This window comes from Rosa chinensis, chromosome 1 (genome assembly GCF_002994745.2).
Source record: "Rosa chinensis cultivar Old Blush chromosome 1, RchiOBHm-V2, whole genome shotgun sequence".
Taxonomy (NCBI): domain Eukaryota; kingdom Viridiplantae; phylum Streptophyta; class Magnoliopsida; order Rosales; family Rosaceae; genus Rosa; species Rosa chinensis.
The window spans coordinates 63,282,023-63,289,929 of NC_037088.1; the positions used below are offsets into that span (position 1 = coordinate 63,282,023).

General features: G+C 35.6%; 1 long non-coding RNA gene across 1 annotated transcript; it reads right to left on the bottom strand.

Annotated features, from left to right (window-relative positions):
* Positions 1-6,940: 6,940 nt before the first annotated feature.
* Positions 6,941-7,558, bottom strand: LOC112186974. The gene is made up of 3 exons (XR_005808635.1): positions 7,491-7,558; positions 7,258-7,360; positions 6,941-7,037 (listed from the first exon to the last, which is right to left on the bottom strand). It is a non-coding gene; the product is annotated as an uncharacterized LOC112186974 (long non-coding RNA).
* Between the last annotated feature and the right edge of the window lie 349 nt (positions 7,559-7,907).

The window sequence follows — 7,907 nt, forward strand, 5'->3', positions numbered from 1 at the left end:
GTAAAATAGCATGGAAGACAAATCAATTTTCATAATTATGGGGCACAATTGCATAAGTAATTTGTGACTCAACAATAGATCTGGCATGTGACACTGAAGATGGAGAGTTGAGGGAATCATATGTGCCTTATTGGGAGGAGAATGATTTTGAAGAAATTGAACCTGTTAGGGCTGGGCGCGGTCCGGTCCGGTCTGGATTTTAGGGGAACCCGAGTAATTGACGAGCTCGAAATGAGCGCGCAATTTAACCCTGTAAAATGTCATCGTTAGTATATGGTAAATAGGGATCGTTCTATCCGGGGATTGAGGGTACACTTGTAATTGTGAAACAAATAAAGAAAAGTATTATTTACAAAAATAAAATAAAGAATATAAATATATACAATTGTATAAACAAATAAAGAATTAAAATAATAAAGTATTATTGATGCGCTCAAAGCAAGCGCATAATTTAACCCTGAAATATCGTTAGTAGTATAAGCAAATAGGGATCGTTCTATCCGGGGATTGAGGGTACACTTATAATTGTGAAACAAATAAAGAAAAGTATTATTTACAAAAATAAAATAAAGAATATAAATATATACAATTGTATAAACAAATAAAGAATTAAAATAATAAAGTATTATTTACAAAAATAAAATAACGAATAAATATATACAAGTAAACACAAATAAGGGGGGATTAGGATTCTTAAAATTAAAATTAAAATAAATAAAATAAAGAAAACGTAAAAACATATATACAAGGGTGGAACGCAAGGAACAAAGATCAAAACCACATCCATATACAAGAAATCCAATTACAATTCCTATAGTTGATTTTAAATGTCATGAGAGAGGAGTTGATCATGTGAAACATTCGAAAGCAAATGATTTCCCATATTTTACTTTTCAATGCTAATTAACCTAAGCGAAAGCACCTAGATTAATCCTATCAAACATGCAATCAAGCCCTAGAAAGCTAGTCAATCATGACATGTTCAACGCATTAGACATAGAGAAAGGCTATCAACTCAAGTGTACAACTTAGTATGGAAAAGTCCACCTAATTGCAATCCTCTTTAATTAAATTCGGTCTTTACACAAAACCTTTACTACTTTGATTCAAGTTTACACAAAACGAAAAGTCGATTTCATGTTCTTAAACCTAGCACCAATTATATCAAAACCCTAAGTGTTTGCAACCACATAAGATTAAAATACAAAAGTTTTCTATCATGCAAATTTAATTAAACAAACCCACATAAGCAACATAAAAATCAACATATAGAAATCACAACTTTATCTCAAAACATATAAACGGGCTTTAAACTTTGCCCTTAACATTATTTGTTAACTAGAATTCATAGTTCTACAAATCTAAACAAAGAAAACCAAAAGAAATTACAAGGAAAAAGATAGAATTACACCATGAAGGGAGTGGATGATGAAGAGCTTGAGACATTGATCTTGAATCTTTAAAGCAAGACTTCACTATCACGGCACAAGGTGGATGATGACGGCTAGGAGGCTTCATGGCTTCTTCTTCTCTTCTTCTCTTTGCTTAAAAATGCAGAAACTTAAAACTAGAGAATAGAGAAGAAATATGGAGAGGAAATGGAGAGACAAGGAGATGGAATGGATGAAGGAATGTGTATAGAAAAATGGAAAGGAAATGGAGAGACAAGGAGATGAAATGGATGAAGGAATTGGTTTGGGAAAATGGAAAGGAAATGGAGAGACAAAGAAGATGAGATGGATGAAGGAATGTCTTTTAGAGTGAGAGGAGAAGGTGTTTATATAGGGAAGAGAAAGAAGAGTGAAATTGGAAAAGATGGAGTAAATTAGTGTGAGTAATGATGGAGAAAACATGATGATTACACCCTAAAACATGGAATGTTTTTGGGTGATGATGGTGGTGGATTAGTGTGAGAAATGATGGAAAAAACATGATGATTACACCCTAAAACATGGAATGTTTTTGGGTGATGATGGTGGTGGATTAGTGTGAGAAATGATGGAGAAAACATGACGATTACACCCTAAAACATGGAATGTTTTTGGGTGATGATGATGATGGATTTCCTACTCATTTACTTCAATTTTATCTCCACCGAAAGTTTAGATTCTGCCCAAGGCTTCTTCATAACAAATATTCCCCCATGAATGTAGATTACTGTGGTAAAATTTCAGAATGTATTGCCATATGGTTGGGCCGGAAATGCTGCTGGACCTCTTACAGGTCCAGTTTTCCAGTTTTGCTTCTGTAGAAAATTGGGCTGATTGTTTGAATGCCTTCCACTCATAGTTTGCTCTGGCACTCTTCATAAGAAATGATCCTTGGGCTTTCTATAAGGAATCTGGAAAGTTTCAACTCATTTGAAGTTCGGATGGTTAGTCTGCCACTCCTCATTTCTTGTCTAGCTCGCTTTCTCATTGGCTCAATTTCTCCAAGACACGCTTTCTCAGGCCAAAATGCTCATTTTAGGGCCAAACAGCTCATTTCATCATCATCTACTCCAATGTACCTAAAAAATAGAAATTGAGTTAAAAATCGATTCGTTAAGGAATTAACTAAGCAAAATGTGAGGAATTAACTATTAAAATACCGCATTAAAATGCTCCTATCAATTATTTACAAAAATAAAATAAAGAATAGAAATATATACAAGTAACGAAATAAAAGGGGGGGTTTAAGAATTATAGAATTGAAAATTAAAATAAATAAAATAAAGAAAATATAAAAACATATATACAGGGGTGGAACGCAAGGAACAAAGATCAAAACCACATCCATATGATTAAACTCAATTCAAATCCTATAATTGATCATCTATGTCATGAGAAAGAAGTCGATCATGTGAAACATTTGAAGCAAATGATTTCCCATATTTTACTTTCCTTTACTAATTAACCTAAGTGAAAGCACCTAGATTAATCCTATTAAACATGCAATCATAGTCTAGAAAGCTAGCTAATCAAAACATGTTCAATGCAAGAAGCATAGAGAAATGTTATCAACTTAAGTGCACAACCTAGTTATGAATAAGTTCACCTATTTGCAATCCTCTTCAATTGAATTCGACCTTTGTCCAAAGCCTTTACTACTTGTGATTTAGGTTCACAAAACTATTACTTGTGATTTAGGTTCACAAAACTATTAGGTGAATCGTTTACCTAAATCTAGCACCAATTACATGCAAATCATATAAGTGTCGACCCAAATAAGATAAACATATAAAAGTTTTCTATCAAGCAAATTCAATCGAACAAACTCACATAAGCAACTTAGAATCACAATTATGGAATTCGAAAACTTTATTTAAACATAGAAGTTGGGTTTAAACTTTACCCTAAACATTACTGTTAACTAGAAACAAGTTCATATGAATTCAAACAAGGAAAACAAAAGATCATTACAAGGAAAAAGAATGAATTACACCGTGAGGGGAGATGGAGATGGAGAGTTTGAACGTTGGAATCTTGAATCTTGGAAGCAAGTCTTCAAGGTGGACGATGGAGGCTATGTCCTCACGGCTTCTTCTTCTTCTCTTGACTTGAAAATGCAAAACTAAGAACTAGAGAATGGAAAAGGAAAATGGAAAGGAAATGGAGAGACAAAGAAGATGAGATGGATGAAGGAATGTGTTTTTAAATGAGAGGAGAAGGTGTTTATATAGGGAAGAGAAAGAAGAGTGAAATTGGAAAAGATGGAGTAAATTAGTGTGAGTAATGATGGAGAAAACATGATGATTACACCCTAAAACATGGAATGTTTTTGGGTGATGATGATGGTGGATTAGTGTGAGAAATGATGGAGAAAACATGATGATTACACCCTAAAACATGGAATGTTTTTGGGTGATGATGATGATGGATTTCCTACTCATTTACTTCAATTTCATCTCCACCGAAAGTTTAGATTCTGCCCAAGACTTCTTCATAACAAATATTCCCCATGAATGTAGATTACCCTGGTAAAATTTCAGATCTTTTAGAAAGGTATTTTGGCCGGAAATGCTTCCAGAATACGTTCAGGTCCGACTTTCAGTTTTCGTCTTTTAGTCAGAACTTTGGACCGATCTTTTGAAGGCCTTCCACTTCTATCTGGATCTTGCACTCTTCATATGAAATGTTCCTTTGGGTGTCTAGAATGGATCTGGAAAGTTTCAGCTTATTTAAAGTTCATTTGGTCAGGCAGCCGCTCCTTCTTCCTTGCTTGACTTGGTTTCTCCTAGCCGGAGTAGGAAAATGTGTAAAATTGACATTTTAGTACATTTCCATTTTTCTCCACCATTTGTAGGTAAGTGTGGACATAATGCTCATTTCACCATCATTTACTCCAATGTACCTAAGAAAATAGAAATTGAGTTAAAAATCGATTCGTTAAGGAATTAACTAAGCAAAATGTGAGGAATTAACTATTAAAATACCACATTAAAATGCTTCTATCAGTAATCGGTCTCGGTTCGGTTCACATTTTTTCCACTGCAAAACCGACTACAACCCGATCCGTCAACATCGGTCCGGGTTTTCGGGCTATCGGTTCTAGAACTGATGAACTAAGATTTCCAGATTTCTAGAAATCCAGCTTTCCCAGTTTATACTAGCTTTCCTATTTTCTGTTTTCATATGAAAATGCAACACAATGATCATACAGCATAAATCATAACTCATAGAATGAATAGAATGACCACATTACAATTAATCAACTATCAAGCATTACTCACAGTTTGGCAAATTAACTCACAGTTTAACTCACAAATGGTTTGGCAAATTACTCACAGATTGAACTTTAAAAAAATAGAACAAAATCAACAAAGTGTCCAAGTGAAGAGCAAATGAGCAATTTAAGATGAATAGGAGGAATTGAGAAGCAATCAAACAAAGCAATCAACAATGAATATGAACACTGCAGCAGCAGCAGCAGCAACATCTCATTCACTCTCACATTGCCGGATTGGACTGACTTGTATCACTAGCCGAAATTATAGCATTGGTGGCGCCACCCGAAGCCATGCTTGTATCAGTTGAAGGACCTGAAGCCATGCTTTGCGAACTAAGAACTCGAGAGAGTGAGTCCGAGACTGGGAAAGGAAATTGGGAAGAAACTGAGTCCGAGACTGAGATCGAGTCGAATGACAGGTTGAGGGAAGAAATTGGGACAGAGGCTTGAGGCTTGAATGCTTGATCGACCCGATTCAGTGATTCACTAATTGACTGATTGAGGAAGAAATTGGGGAAAAAATTTGGGGGCTGGGGTTCATGTTAGACTGAAAGAGGCGAAATGCAAAAATGAACTGAAGGTTGTGGTCGACTGGTAGTGTACTCGGGTTTGACTCGAGAGTTTAAAAGCCAATGAAAGGCTGACACGTAGACATGGTGCAGGTATCGGGCCGATTCGGGTTACCCGAACTTAGAGATATTGGAAACCGAGACCGGCCCGTGGCCAAGGTTCTCGGTTCGGTTTCAGCCCGGACCATCAAAAGCAGCAGAAAAGCCCGACCCGAATGGTCGGGTTCTCGGGTTTCCGGATAGGTCCCTCGGGTTTTCGGCTTCAAACGCCCAGCCCTAGAACCTGTTGATTATGGTTCTGATACATGTAACACTAATGTTGCGGATGGAAAAGTGGAATGTAGAGAAACTGAATTTTGTGGGATAGAATCTAGGAACATTAACATGAACGTGCAGGTTGGACGAGGATTAAGCCTAGGTTATGATATTATGTGTGGAAAAGTTGAACATTGTGCAATTGGAAATGCTTTGAGATAATCTTCAGTAGGTTCAAAGACGAGAACTTCTGGAATTGAGCAATTGCTCGGAGATATGCACTACTTGGAACCATGTTGGTGGTAAAATACATATGCACTACTTGGAAGAGTTTCTTTTCTTGAAGGTTCAATGCGAATGATTGAAATCACAAATAATCTGAAATTTCTGAAATTTTTTCTTCTTATCATGCTAGTTCTTCTTATTTCAAAGGTCATTGGTGATGCATTCAATGAAGTCTTCCCTGTGATTGATCATTCTAGAAATGGTGCATTGAAAATATATGGCGAGATATTCTGTTTCCTGATACAAGTGAAACTTGCCCTGTTTTCAATGACTATTGTGTGGTGCCAATTGAAGATGTAGGATTTGGTCCACTTGATTAGTCGGAATAACCACTCTGAGTATTATGAAAAGGAAGTGAGCCGTTTTATTGCAATAGTGAAAATAAGGCACCAAGTCAATCACTTTTTATCTACATTACAACAATATGTGGAGTCACAGCTATCACATGTATCATGTTGCAGGTTTCTATACTCAAGCATAAGGTCAAAGATATAATGGATCTTACTCTTTCATCTGCTGCAATCTGACACTACACCAAAAAATGCATCACACGACGGTGAAAAAACGTCGTCTGATTTGAAGACTCACCGTCGTCTATCTCGATGTTGTCTGATGAAAAATCAGACGACGGTGAATTCACCGTTGTATGATAAAAAGTCAGTCGACGTATATTTCTTAACACCGTTGTCCAAGAACTCGACAGATGCCGGACGCACCCATGCACAACACTTGTGCGCAACAGTTCACACAACAGAATTTGCTTTTTTGCCGTTGTGGGTTGAGATTTTCATACAACGGTTTTGTAGTTTAACTGTTGTGTGATTTAAAGTAAGACAACTATGTTCTAGTATTTTCTGTTGTATGAGCTTAAAACTAGACGACGTAACTTATTGAAATCCATTGTGTGATGTATATAATTGCGTTGTGTGAATACCCAAATTTTGAATGGATATAAATTAATAGTGAACAATTGGAATACAAATTGAATGTAAACCATCAAATGATCAACATTTGTACCGGAATCATTGTGATACATCAATTCATAAATTATTGAATTTAAGGAAATTGCTAAAGCATATTCATCCATCTCATAGACTAAAAAGCATTTAAGTTTCCTGGTTAAGTTTTACATGATGAAAGAAAATATAGCTTGCTGCATTGCTTTGTACTCCATGCTCGATCTCCCAAAGACTCTTTATGCAACATTCCACCATTTAGTTCCTGACACAATTAACAAATGCAATGAAAACAAAAGGGATAATGCCTTGCTATGTACATAATATACAAGCATTTTAGAATTAAACAATTTATAATATACAAGCAAGAAAGAAACAGAGAGTGATGTTCTAGCAGTAATTAAAAGTATGATGCCATAGGTATAAAATGCAAGAGAGCAATCACTTGCAACAAAGAAAAAAGTATGCACTGATCACTTACATACCACACCAAGATAAGAGTACGTTCTGACCTCTTCTTTTGTCCAAGGTATCAATTGTTTGAATATACTAGTGATTCATCTAGTATAGCAAAAGATATCATTGATCCTATTAATCAAACAGAGGATGTCATTCACCAAGTAAAAACAGAAGGTAATAAACTAATAGGAGTGTCCAAAAAAACATTGCTGACTTTATTTTCTTAATGAATACTAAAGAGCATCAGTGATCTCTTTACCTCAAGATTGTCTGCACTTGACGTTCTTTGCAACACTAAAACCAAATTGAGGCTACATTAGCAGTAGGAATATTGACAATTTCAACTGGTTATTTCGAGTGTCCTTTCAACCGGCTATTTCGAGTGTCCTCTTCCCTGTGAAAGAGTCTATGAATACCTCCATGCACACGTACTTTCTCAGTAGCATGGTCAATTAGAAAATTCACCAAAAATTCATTACAAATCCAAATGACAAGGAATCAGTTTTCAAACAAGCATTGGGATGTCTAGTTCAATATACAGAAAAACCAGAACTTAAATGATTCAAGTAGAAGTTCAAATCCCAACAGAAAATCAGAGGAACATTTAAAATTCTGGAACTTTCTCAATTACAGACCAAACTTGGAAAATTCACAGAACATTCACTTTATGTCAAAA